The sequence below is a fragment of the Triticum aestivum genome, chromosome 1B (assembly GCF_018294505.1).
Source record: "Triticum aestivum cultivar Chinese Spring chromosome 1B, IWGSC CS RefSeq v2.1, whole genome shotgun sequence".
Classification (NCBI taxonomy): domain Eukaryota; kingdom Viridiplantae; phylum Streptophyta; class Magnoliopsida; order Poales; family Poaceae; genus Triticum; species Triticum aestivum.
Window position 1 is genome coordinate 596,825,334 of NC_057795.1, and position 13,330 is coordinate 596,838,663.

Sequence of the window (13,330 nt, forward strand, 5' to 3'; positions counted from 1 at the left end):
ACTAGCCATAGATTCATCAAAATAAGCAAACAACACACGAAAAACAGAATCTGTCAAAAACAGAACAGTCTGTAGCAATCTGTAACTTTCGAATACTTCTAGAACTCCAAAACTTCTACCAAATTAGGAAGGTCTAGGTAATTTGTGGGCCAATCCAGAACAAAAAGAATCAGATCAAAATCACATTTCTATGAATTATCAAAACTAATTTACTGGGCGCAAAAGTTTCTGATTTTCAGCAGGATCAACACAACTATCACCGTAAGCTATCCTAAGGGTCTTACTTGGCACTTTATTGAAACAAAAGCTATAAAACATGATTACTACAGTAGCATAATCATGTGGACACACAAAAACAGTAAGGGTAAATATTGGGTTGTCTCCCAACACGCGCTTTTCTTTAATGCCTTTTAGCTAGGCATGATGATTTCAATGATGCTCACATAAAAGATGAGAATTGAAACATAAAGAGAGCACCATGAAGAATATGACTAACACATTTAAGCCTAACCCACTTCCTATGCATAGGGATTTTGTGAGCAAACAACTTATGAGAACATGAAACGACAAGAATAGGAAGGTAAAACAAGGAAATCTTCAAGATTTTCAACACATAGAGAGGAAAGTTGATATTATTGCAATTCCTACAAGCATATATTCCTCCCTCATAATAATTTTCAGTAGCATCATGAATGAATTCAATAATATAACCATCACATAAAGCACTATTTTCATGATGCACAAGCATAGAAATTTTATTACTCTCCACATAAGCAAATTTATTCTCATGGATAGTAGTTGGAGCAAACTCAATAAAATAACGATCATGTGAGGCATAATCCAATTGAAAATTAAAATCATGATGACAAGTTTCATGGTTATCTTTATTTTTTATAGCATACGTGTCATCACAATAATCATCATAAATAGGAGGCATGCTTTCGTCATAATAAATTTGCTCATCAAAACTTGGGAGGCATGCTTTGCATATCATTAGCATCATTGGTATTCAAAGTATTCATACTAACAACATTGCAATCATGCACATCATTCACATATTTTATGCCAAGAATTCTATGTAATTCTTCTTCTAAAACTTGAGCACAATTTTCGGAATCCTTATTTTCACGGAAGACATTAAAAAGATGAAGCATATGAGGCACCCTCAATTCCAATTTTTTGTAATTTTCTTTTATAGACTAAACTAGTGATAAAACAAGAAACAAAAAGATTCGATTGCAAGATCTAAAGATATACCTTCAAGCACTAACCTCCTTGGCAACGGCGCCAGAAAAGAGCTTGATGTCTACTACGCAACCTTCTTCTTGCAGACGTTGTTGGGCCTCCAAGTGCAGAGGTTTGTAGGACAGTAGCAAATTTCCCTCAAGTGGATGACCTAAAGTTTATCAATCCGTGGGAGGCATAGGATGAAGATGGTCTCTCTCAAGTAACCCTGCAACCAAATAACAAAGAGTCTTTTGTGTCCCCAACACACCCAATACAATGGTAAATTGTATAGGTGCACTAGTTCGGCAAAGAGATGGTGATACAAGTGCAATATGGATGGTAGATATAGATTTTTGTAATCTAAAAATATAAAAACAGCAAGGTAACTAATGATAAAAGTGAGCACAAACGGTATTGCAATGCTTCAAAACAAGGCCTAAGGTTCATACTTTCACTACTGCAAGTTCTCTCAACAATAATAACATAACTGGATCATATAACTATCCCTCAACATGCAACAAAGAGTCACTCCAAAGTCACTAACAGCGGAGAACAAACGAAGAGATTATTGTAGGGTACGAAACCACCTCAAAGTTATTCTTTCTGAGCGATCTATTCAAGAGTCCGTAGTAAAATAACACGAAGCTATTCTTTCCGTTCGATCTATTCAAGAGTTCGTACTAGAATAACACCTTAAGACACAAATCAACCAAAATCCTAATGTCACCTAGATACTCCAATGTCACCTCAAGTATCTGTGGGCATGATTATACGATATGCATCACACAATCTCAGATTCATCTATTCAACCAACACAAAGTACTTCAAAGAGTGCCCCAAAGTTTCTACCAGAGAGTCAAGACAAAAACGTGTGCCAACCCCTATGCATAGATTCCCAAGGTCACGGAACCCGCAAGTTGATCACCAAAACATACGTCAAGTGAATCAATAGAATACCCCATTACCAGCACGGGTATCCCATGCAAGACTTACATCAAGTGTTCTCAAATCCTTAAAGACTCAATCCAATAAGATAATTTCAAAGGGAAAACTCAATCCATTACAAGAGAGTAGAGGGTGACGGTGTCCTCGACTAGGGGGTACAATAGTTCGGCATCGCGAAGGATATATCATCACCAAAATCGCCGCCCCACGGATTACACGGAGTGGGCACACCGACATCGCCGCACGGTCACTTCATCAAGCCAGCATTGACCACGTCACAAGCTAAGACCTGCATCGGCATGGCTGAACCATTGCTTCATCGAGCCGATGTCCATCATGCCGAACTACTTCAACACCTTAGCTGACATGGCAGCTGCAACATCTCCTCACCGTCCGGCTCCGTCTCCTCGCCTGGATTGGGGGCTTCTTCATCCCTTCATGAACTTACTTTGGAGACTTCGGCGTCACCGGCCGACAAGCTTCATCACATCAGCTGGACCATGGGCTTTGCCTCGGCGAGCCAACATTTGCCAGCATCGTCATGCCTTCGCTTCATCACCCATCAGGCAATAGGTGTGCAGATCGAGTCCCAATTTTGGGAGTAACCTTTCTTCGGACCGCTACAACAAATAAACCAGGTGCTATTAATCCTAGCAATTCTCGCTCGTTTGGGTTTATTTTCCCCAAGGAATTATTACTCTGCTTTGTTCCATCATCTATACACAGGTCTATCAAATGGTGGCCGCATTAACAACGGTTGCGTGGTGGTTCGGTCAGTTTCCGTGCATAGTTCGGCGAACGCCGTATCCGGAACTCGGACCGACCTGTGAATTCGGGCTTTGTCATGCCTTCACTGCATCATGCCGATACCCTGCATCAACATTGACCTCGACGCTCAGGCCATATCTCTTTCATTATTTACTTCACTTGTATTAAATAAGTAGAAGACTTTTTTTATATACATTATTATCTTTATTTGTCATTTCTTTTGGTTTGCACTATTTTATCTGTGCATCCAATCGACTCAGACTGAGCCGTGTTGTCGCCTCCGTCGACCGAATTGTGTTGTCGCCTTGGCGCGCCGACCTGCTCCATTACCGCGGATGGACTGGGGGCTTCACCTCTTCGGAGTGCCGAGCTCTTCGCTCGGCCACATCGGTCTTGGGGGCTGACCTTGTCCCGCACCAAGCTCGGACCGCATCATCAATGCCGAACACATTAACCAGCTAAGTTGATTTCATGCTCAAAGTTTTAAAATTTAAATTTTGTTCGGTCCGACCAAGCATTATACTTTTCTGGCAAAAAGTTGTTTGTGAAAGACTTCGTTGTCCAAACTTTTTTTCTGGCACACAAATTCAAATACCCCGTTTACTTGGAGGTTTCCCTTATGAAGCCTTTCCTCTTGCAAATGATTATACTTGTACGGCTTCGTTCCTTGTTCGTGTATTACGCCACAATATACACCATGTTGACTTATGCGATTTGCAAGCTGGGTTGCCTTGCTCCTGTGTTTACCCCTATGTTCCCGATTGTTCAGCTAGGGAGTAAAGGGAGCACCTCTGCGATTGTCACGATCGGGTCATCCGAGCCGGACCTCAAACTGGGTGAATCCGAAAGCTAGCGCTCTTACTGTTTTCAACAATGGTCGGCACACAACAGAACTCATGAGTACAAAAAATCTATTGCACAAGTCTCATAATAATAGTGAGCAACTAAAGAAAGCTATCGGTGGGGGTACTATTTTCTTCGAAGATGCTTCTTACACTTTGTCAGTAATATAGCATAAGTTCCCTGAGAGCGCTTTGTCTATTACAGCCTTATGGCCTGATTGCCTGGTTATCGGAAACACCGTTGATATTCTCGACAGGGGAGTACATAACACTTTTCAGTCCTTGACCGAAGAGGGAGAAGCCGACGGTCGGTTAAGATGCGTATAAAGTTTGGGTGGACACAGATATGATATAAGTACTTCGGTACATACAATCATTATACATAAAATTCTTTTACCCAAGTCACTTGGGGGCTCCTAAAATTTATATATGAGCTGTAAATGTGTTTTCTTCTTGGTCGTTGTCAAAACATGACAGAAGCACAATTTTTTCTTCTAGTTTTCGGATTGGCACCGAACACTTGATCTTGTTCGGACGTCAAGTTTTCACTGACGTTTTTTGGTTTTCCAAGCTTATGGCAATTTTAAACTATTTGTGTGTTTTTCGCATAACTCTCCCAGTGCAACGCCGGACATCTTTAGAGATTTGGTAAAAACATTCTCGGATGTTTCTATATATGCATTGGTTTCAAACTGTGTCTTTTGTCAATAGTTGGGTTGCCCGGCTCCTGTGCTTGCCTCCTATGTTCCGCTTTGTTCGGCTAGGTGTGCAACGGGAGAACCACTGCGATTGTGCTTCCAGCTCGCATGGTTAAGCACCTCAGTGGAGAAAGCCGAAGTCTGACTGTCACAATAAGCGCAAACTGGTCAGCGATCTGATGACCGTGTTAAATGATGAGCCATTCATAACATTGGCTGAAGTGTTTACAGCTTGACCTGTGCTGTCGCCGAACACTAATCAAGGGCTCGTAGCTAGCTTCCCCAGTTTAAAGCTCCTATGACTAAGTGAAAGTTATAAAGCCAAGTCATCTGATTGCCTCATTTCCGCTAACACAACCGCCTTCGGGCACCGAGACGTCGGCTAAGGGTTGTTTGGTTATTGCAGAAACACCCTGCGTAGTATCTACAAAGGGGTAGAAGCCGACGATGGGCCACTTTCAACTGATAAACGGTCGCAATGGAGTCAAAATAAGTATATATCATCAGCATTTGTATTCATTATACAAAGCGTTGCCTTCCATAATTATCGTTATATAAAGCCATAAATATGCATCAATTTGACATAAGATTTTGGCCAAGTTGGGTTGCCTGGCTCCTGTGCTTACCCCTACGTTCCCGGTTATTCGGCTAGGTGATAAAGGGAGCACCTCTGTGATTGTTACTACCGGGTCATCCGAGTTAGTACCTCAAACTGGGTGAAGCCGAAAGCTAGCAATCTTAAAGGATCACATTGGTCGGCAACGAGGGAAGTGAAAATTTTGGTTCATTAATACCATAGAGTTCGGGAACTTTCCCCCAACTAAATCCTCAATATTTTCCTCCCACATTGATCGGAGGTGAGGTTTCATGATCATGATAAGCATGATGACCCAAAGAAAGGAACCGATGGCGGGACTATTTTCCTTGGAAGATGTTTCTTACATTACGTAATATAACATATCTCTCCGTGTACCTTTGTTTATAAAACCGTATGGCCGGATTGCCTTGTTTTCCATAAATCTTTGCCCTTATAAACGGCTTTATAAAGTAGGACAAACACTCCTCGGCTGCTGGCCGAGGAGGTTGAAGCCGATGGTCGGTCAACAAAGTTTTGTACAATGCGGATCCGAGCATTAATGACGTAAAGTACTTGGATACATAGAGTCATTACATATAATTTGTTATTTTACTATAGATATCGATCCTTAATTCGGCCTCCTGTGCCTACATTATGGCTACTAGGCTTCATGCTCATTATTTATAAATATTAAAAGGGCACATCGATCCCCTGATCTGGTGTTGCCCCCCGACCAGTGACTCGGGGGCTACTGCATTGCCTATTCAATGTAGAAAATGCAAAGTGCTTAGTGTTCGGCTTGACCGAACTATGGACAAACACGTCTTTGGACAACAATAGGTACCATCTGGACCTATCCGGCATCAAGCTAATATATTACGGTGACTTCTCAAGACCCTCTATCAAGGGCCTGTTCGCCAATCACTATTTTCCCTAATATATTACACTGTGTTTCTATTCCTACGTGTGCTGCCGAGCTAGGAATTGATCCTCAGGACGATTTTGCGCATCGAGCTGAGTCTCAGGGGCTACTAGGAATAGCGGTTTCATGTTTTCCTTCAGGTGCAGCTTGGGTTTTAAACTGACACACACCTTGAGCGCTACTGGATATACATATACTGGCTATATATCTCGGCAGAGAATAAATTGCACTAGTCAAAAATCAGCCCGCGGTTGGGGTGTTGCACCACCTCGGAAGCAGTCTGGCATAAAGCTCGGGCGCCAGTGGCTGGCTCCATAGAGGGCATTTCCGGCATTAAGCTCGGCTAAACTGCTTCAACTTTTTTTGAACCAAGATGATCTATGACATCTCGGATATAGTCCCGCGTTGGAGCTTGGACACAGTCCGGCATTGGTGCTCGGATACATTCCGGCGTTGGAGCTCGGAACCAGTCCGGCGTTGGTGCTCGGCTGCGAAAGATATCTCGAATGCAGTCCGGCGTTGGAGCTTGGACGCAAGAGGACACTGCCTCCCGGGAACAACTTCTAACCCAAGGTGTGGCATAAAAATAACAAGGCACTGATAAAGGCCGTCAACTTAAAGGGGCACCTCGGATACCCGACGTGTAAACTCTTCGGATGCACTTCGGTGATCCTCAAGATCGAAGATAAGAAGATTTGTTGAACCAGTTTTCAAGACCGACGACCGAAGATGAAGAACAGTTCGGAAGAATCGAGGAGCGTCCCCAACTTGAAGACTGGTTCAGGAGGCTACTGACGGTGTCCTGGACTAGGGGGTACTCACCACATCGTCTCCCAGTCAGTTAGATTCGGCCGAGGACCCCCATGGCCGCATACTCATGGGCCAGTTCGGACAGCTGCCGCATACAAGGAAGATTCCACAAGACTTGACGATCAAGACAAGGACTCCTCCCCCACCGGCATATTCGGCTAGGACTCTTGTTATCCTAGGCCTGTGGTGCATTATATAAACCAGGGCCAGACTAGTCGACAGACATAACAACAATCATATCATAGGCTAGCTTCTAGGGTTTAGCCTCTACAATCTCGTGGTAGATACATGTACTCTATACTACACCCATATGAATACAATCAAAAGCAGCATGTAGGGTATTATCTCTTCAAGAGAGCCCGAAGCTGGGTAAAACCCCGTGTCCATGTTACCATCGCTCCAAGACGCCTAGCTTAGGACCCCTACTACGAATTACGCCGGATATTGAACCGACAGAGGGAGGAAACATCATAAGATCCAACTATAATAGCAAAGCTCGGGGTACATCAAGATTGTGCCAAATCAAGAACACGAGAGAGAGAGAGAGAGAGAGAGAGAGAGAGAGAGATCAAACACTTAGCTACTGGTACATACCCTCAGCCCCGTGGGTAAACTACTCCCTCCTCGTCATGGAGAGCGTCGGGATGATGAAGATGGCCACCGATGATGGATCCCCCCTCCAGCAGGGTGCCAGAACAGGGTCCCGATTGGTCTTTGATGGCTACAGAGGCTTGCGGCGGAGGAACTCCCGATCTATTGCGCTCCTGGATTGTGTTTGTTCCAAAAATAACTCTCCCAAAGGTTTCATTCCGTTTAGCCTCCGTTTGATATTCCTTTTCTGCGAAACACTGAAATAGGCAAAAAAACAGCAATTTGGACTGGGCCTCCGGTTAATAGGTTAGTCCTAAAAATAATATAAAAGTGTATAATAAAGCCCATTAAACATCCAAAACAGATAATATAATAGCATGGAACAATCAAAAATTATAGATACGTTGGAGACGTATCAGGTATGAAGAAGGAACTTGGTTGTATAGCTGAAAACTTAAATTGAGAAGGACAAGCTTTTGTTTATGAACTACATAATAAACTTTAAACATGCAATTTGATGCAAACACCAAAAATAAATAGTTGTTGCAGCCATGCCTAACCAAATATACGCAACAAAGTTTGAATGCTTGAGAATGACAAACTTACATTAGTGGTGAAGACCGGCTCTATAAAGCCCTTGTCCATGCTGATGGGGGGGCAATTCAAGAAGTTTACCACAGAATCTTCTTCATAAGCATTGCCTTTATAATACATTTTGTTAAGAGTAAATATAGATGTGATAATATAAGAAAAAATGGAGAATATTTAAGATAAGATAAAGAGTGATGCTACATAACCAAGTAGCTATAAATGTAAGTACAATGCTACAGGTAAAAGGTACAACCAAGAGCAATGCAGAGCTAAACTTTTTCAGTACCATCGGTGTTATCCAACCTTATGGTAAGAGTAAATACAGATCTGATGTGTAGAAAATGGAGGGCAAAGGAAAATAAGCTGCAGAGTGATTGTAGATGAACAACTAGCTATCAATATAAGTACACTGATAAAGGACAGCGGGTACTTACAAGAGCAATGCAGAGCTAAAAATTTTCATTGGCATTGGATGTATTCTACACTAATGTAACCATTAATACAGATCAGATAATTTAGAGCGAACAATTGATAAGCAAGCTATCATGCATACTGCTGTCATATAATGAACCAGATATGAATGCAAGTACAGTGATACAGGACAATAGGTACTAACAAAAGCAAAGCAGCGGGCAGCATATTTGCGATATCATGTCGTCCTTTTCAAACCGGAATTCTTTTTAGAGCATATTTCCTGCAAAAGAGATCCGTAAGACACATGCGGAAAAGTAGAAGTTCAAATTGTCATGTGATATCATAGACAGTACCTCATCCTGGGAACGAGACCAACGCATAACAAGGTTTTTCCATTCAATGTCTTCTAAATTTAGCACAGGAGACTTCACCGGAAATTCATTCAGACTTGCCATCAAAGTGTGATTTCCTCAGGTAACAAGGGTTTTCACAAGGCAGTAAGGAAGTGCAACCTTATTACACATAAAATAATCATTCCTCCACCTAACAGTGGGGGCTCACCGGAAGGGACTCTGTATTTTGCGAAAAAATGTTTCCCCCTGACAGCTGAGACCTACCAACTACATCTTCGCACATAAGGAAGTGCATCCATATTACGGCAAAAAAATGATTCTCCCCCCTCACCGCTGGGACCCACCATCAATAACTTCGCACGCAAGGAAGTGTCTCCTTATCTTCCCTGACAGTCGGGACCCACCTAGTCAAAGCGTGCGTAGCTTTGTCATTCTGGTCGCGAACATGTACGTACATACTAGTCGAACGGTCTCTCTGCAACGATAAACCATGGCCGAGCAAGCAGCGGCACATGTAGTAGTAGAGCCCCCAACGTATCAGTTTAGGCAGTCCAGTCAAAACCATGTACACGTACGTACAACCAGATGCCAAAAAGTACGGCCACGTACGTACATACGGGCAGGGTCTTAAACGCCTACTCGCGCATTTGTACAACCAGGGCTCGTGTACATGGAGAGGCAACGGACGACAGCAACGGTGTCATGTTCATCGTGAGCCAACCGGCTGGGTCGGAACGAAGAAACTGCGTAATGTTCATGGGGAGGCAACAGAATGCGTCATGTTCATCGGGAGGCAACGGAATACATCGTGTTCATCGGGAGCCAACCGGCTTGGACGAAACATGTCTGGTGTATCGCAGAACGAAGGAAACGGGCCTTCTGTTTGACCACCTACGGTCGAAACGGGGTCAGGTTCATAGGAAAGGGTCTAGCGTACTGTAAAATGGTGGAAATGGATTTCTGTTCGAGCTCCTACGGTTGAAACAGGGTCCTGTAGACCGGGAGGGGTGTGGCATACCGCAAAACAAAGAAAACGGACTTCTCTTCGACCTCCTACGGTCGAAACGGGGGTCCTATTCATGGGGAGGGGTTTGGCGTACTGCAAAACGGGACTCCACGGGCTACTATTCATCCACCGATGACTTCCTCCAGCCTCCACCAGCTACTGTTCATCCACGGGGTCCTATTCATCCAGCCTTCACCGGCTACTGTTCATCCAGCCCTCCACGGGGTCATGTTCATCTAGCCTTCACCGGCTACTGTTCAACCAGCCCTCCATGGGTTCCTGTTCAACCAGCTCTGCAGGGCTCCCTCCACCAGCTATTGTCCATCCATCCCCACCTCCTCGATCGGGGTCCTGTTCATCCAGCGGCAACGGCCTCTACTACCATGTGATCCTGTTCATCCAACCCCCATCAGAAACTGTTCATCCAACCCCCACCGGGAACTGTTCATAAAGAGACAGCTTCGATCGGCTTCAGTTAGCAGCAGTAGCAAAGGAATCACTCGGGTTCAGTTATCAGCAAAGAATCGATCGGGGTTCAGTAACGTAGCTAGTGCAATCGCTCGAGTTCAGTTAGAACCCAACGCCTTGCTCGGGTTCAGTTAGAGCGCAACGCCTCGCACACACGCGCGTACATGTACAAGAGAAATGCGCACACCTCCGTGCATCGCTCGGCCCCGATCACCCACCATAACCGGGAACTCCCCAAAATTTTCCTCGTCCTAGCTTCTACCACGATTTTTTCCGTCATGGATGGCCCAAAGAATGTCATGCAGGTGCATCTCCGGCCCGCCCAGGACGAAAATCCCATTTTCTTTCATGATTTTTTGTCATAGAAGTAGGAGCCCACCACATCTATGATGATATCGGGTTTTGTCATAATTATCATCATAGAAATGTCATAAGCATGACAGAAAAAAAAATTGTTCGGCCCAAAGTGTCACGGATGTGTCTTTTTTTTGTAGTGCTAGTGCACACTATTCGGGTGGATACGCGCACATGGGTGAGCGCTGGCGCATAGGGATAGAAGATCATGCCTGAGATGTAGACTTATGTATCTAAGCTGAGCAACCCACACCCTACTTTAGGCTTCATGCTCGCGCCTACTAGACAGATGTTGCATGATGTCGCGCATCACTTTCTAATGTTCTCACTCTTTCTATCAATGAACAGATACCCAAGCTCTTGAGTCTTGACTTTTTGCGAATAAAAATAAAATTATTTCTCCAAGCCTTGCATGAAGTAACCTGGTAAAGCTATACTTGCACAAGTTGGGGTAAGTTCAAGTGTTTTGACAAGCCACATGGGTCATCCGTGCAAAGAGAGCCTTGGCTCAGTGGTTGAGCATGCGGTTGTGCAGCCTAACAACCCAAGTTCAATTCCTAGAATTGACAGGTGATACACATGGGTTTTTTCCCATTTATTGAGGATCAAGTTTGGTGTGTGGTGAAACCACTCATCAAAAAATATCTTGATACTCATTTTAAAAAAATCTGAGGACAATGGTTATCTTGTTACTCATACTAAAATGGCCGTATGCATCCTTAGTTGGTGCAGAGGCCAGGGAAGTGAAATTCTCCCCCATTTTCTATTCTATTGATTAGGCCCGACCTCTCTCCCCCGACCTCCTCTCCCACGACCTCCCCCCCCCTCCCCGAGGCGGCGGCGCCGCCCCGTCCCTGGGGAGTCCCCGTCCACACTGCCCTCAGCCCTCCCCCTCCATCGCCTCCCACTCCCGTCGCCGTCGCTGAGGATGCCGCGGGGCAAAGCCCCTGTGGTGAGGCGGCGGCAGCGCGATCCTTGGCCGGCGGTAACGCGTGGGGGCAGTGGCGTCCATCTCCCTCCTCCTCCAACGGCAGTGCGCAACGGGTTGGTGGTGGCCAGGAGATCTCCGGCAGCCGTTGGCGGAAGAGTTTTTGGCTGCGATGAGATCTGATCTGGGCCCGAGGGGTTTAGATCGAGATCCACTGCAGCTGCGCCTCGTCTCAACAACAGCAAGAGGAGATCCCCCCCGGGTAATCTTCGCGGCACGAGGACGCCCGGGTCTCTTGGCCTGGCCATGGTGGTGGTGGCTGCCTTCTCCACTACTAGGAAAAGGGCTATAGATGATATGGATACTAATGGCGCACCAGACATGTGGTGCGCCATTAGTATATACTAATGGCACACCATGTGTTGGTGCGCCATTAGTGTCCAAATACTAATGGCGCACCACATCCACGGTGCGCCATTAGTAACAATTTTTTTTTCAAAACTAGTAATGGCGCACCAGGGGATATTGTGTCATTACTAGTTAAACTAGTAATGGCGCACCTCATCCACATTGCGCCACTAGTAAAAAAAATTCAAACTTTTTTTTCCAAAGTTAGTAATGGCGCACCGTGGGTCTGGTGCGCCATTAGTAGTTAAAACTAGTAATGGCGCACCACACCCACGGTGCGCCATTACTAACAATTTTTTTATTTTTCTTTTATTTTTTTATTTTTTTCAAAGTTAGTAATGGCGCACCACACCAATGGTGCGCCATTAGTAATTTTGACCCAAAATTCCCCCGAATGCACCCCCCCATGGACCGCCTTTTCAGTTCAAAAAAAGTTACATCCAAATTTAACAGGGGGAACCCCGTTAAACATTTTCAAAATCCTCAAAAACCTAACAGAAAAAATAGTTACGGGGCTTTCAAGATCTAGAGGCAAAAAATTTCAAAAAATTTCAAACTTGCTAGTGGCGCACCGTTTGCTCGGTGCGCCACTAGTAACAGAAAAAAAAAATAGTTTCGAATTTTTTTCGGGATTTTTTTTTCAAAATATGATACGTAATATGAACGGAAGTTTGAAATAATTTTTCAAAATTTCATCACACTCATGAACATGAACAAAGTCCTAAACATCAACAAAGTTTAATAGGATTGATATGCTAGATATATCAACAAGTGCCTGTGAAGTGAGCAGGTGCTGGGATTGGATAGAACTCTGAAGTTAAGCGTGCTTGGGCTGGAGTAGTGTGAGGATGGGTGACCTTTCGGGAAGTTTGACCACGGAGTGTGATTTGACCTGAGATTAAGCATATTGACCCGAGATTAAGCCTAAGCCATAGTGACCTGAGATTAAGAAAAAAAATAAAAAAAATTGAAAAAAAATTGTTACTAATGGCGCACTCCTATGTGGTGCGCCATTACTAAGTGAGATAGTAATGGCGTGGTACTAATGGCGCACCAGTAATGCGCCATTAGTAGGCAAAACTGGTGTGTCATTAGTAGGCCTTTTCCTAGTAGTGCTCCACCGAAGGCGGTTGGCCAGGCTGGTAGTGACAGATCTTGGATCTCACTATTAGCACCAGCGGCGAGTTGGGGAGACATAGTCGCCGGTGAAAATCGAGCTGACTCCAGTCATGGCTGGCGATGGCGGTGTCAACGTCATTACATTGATGAAGGCATCGTCAAGCAACTATGGTCCACCTGCTCGTGCCGCTCCGGAAGAAATCCTAAGATCACCGGATCGGACGATGGTGGCGCTGTGGTGTCGTGTTCCCTCTTGGGGGCATCGTTTGTGGAGCAGTGCCGGATGGAAGAGGCGTGAGGCGGTGTGGC